Source organism: Myotis yumanensis, unplaced genomic scaffold (genome assembly GCF_028538775.1).
Source record: "Myotis yumanensis isolate MYYU_CA2020_CCGP unplaced genomic scaffold, mMyoYum1.0.hap1 SCAF_5, whole genome shotgun sequence".
NCBI classification, from domain to species: domain Eukaryota; kingdom Metazoa; phylum Chordata; class Mammalia; order Chiroptera; family Vespertilionidae; genus Myotis; species Myotis yumanensis.
Genome location: NW_027223756.1, coordinates 88,742,630 through 88,743,853, shown reverse-complemented (window position 1 = coordinate 88,743,853; position 1,224 = coordinate 88,742,630).

Genomic DNA, 1,224 nt, shown 5'->3' with positions numbered 1-1,224 from the left:
TCCAGGAAAACCTCTGGCCTCAGCCAGCAGCACCAGACTCAGGCTCTGCTCCTCCCACCCCACCCTCCCCAGGGCAGCCACCTTGACCCTCCCTTGATCCTATCGTTGTCTTTGGCCAGCCCCTCTGCTCTAGGTGTGTCCAGACAGGGTCAGCCCCACCTCCGGATGTGACAGATACCATTCTTGGGTCGGTGGGTGGGTGGCCGGCTGACCTGGGCAAGTGGGCAGGCTGATGGGAGGACTCACAGTTGGCCTCTGACTCTCCTCGGTCTCCTCAGGGCCCAGCAAACCAGATGCCCAGGAAATATCTGTCAAAGGCCAGTGGAGGGGGGGGGGGGGGGGGGGGGTAGGGCGGGGGCGGGGGGGGGGGGGGGAGAGACAGCCACAGGAGGCTAGAAAGAGCAAAGGCTCCAACTATTATTACCAGCCCATCTGGGGAAACTGAGGCACGGGCTGCAGGCTCAAGGGGAGGTGTGACTGTCTGGGTTCAGGCAGGGGCCAGGTCCGACACGGAGGAGCCTGAAGCTATGAGGAAACAATGAGTTCAAAAGTTAAAACCCTGAAAAGCTGAAGAAAGGAAGTGCAGATGTTTTTCCCGGGATGGCTATTCCAAAGTCTTTTGATTTATCGAAAATAAATTCTGGATGCAGTTACAGACTTAGAGCCTGGCAGGTGAGCCAGCCAGGTGGGAGGTCTGACCTTGGGGCTGGTTAGCTTGGTGGACGGGGCCGAGAGGTGAAGCAGGTCCCGAGCAGCGCTGAACTCTCAGAGGACAGAGCCCAGGACCAAGGCCAAATGTAAGGCCCTGTCACACAGTGGTCGGAGTGTGGACTCTGGAAGCAGAGGGTTCAGATAGCTCCATCACATACTCCCTGTGAACCACAGAAGGTTGTTGTGGCGCTTTAGTACAGTGGTTCTCACCTAAAGCAATTCTGCTCCCCGCCAGGGGGCATTGGGCAATGTCTGGAGACAGATTAGGCCATCGCACCTGGGGGTGGAAGTGCTGTGGGCATCTAGTGGGTAGAGGTCAGGGATACTGCTATACACCCGACGGTGCACAGGACAGTCTCTCACAACAGACTGTAATCCCAGATGTCAACATGCTGGCTGGGCGAGACTAGTAATTTTAGATAACACATGGAGGAACGTTTTCTATTTTATATATTTATGTTACATGAGAGACTTGGTTTAATGAGTAAAAAACACAGTCCTTTTGGTATAACA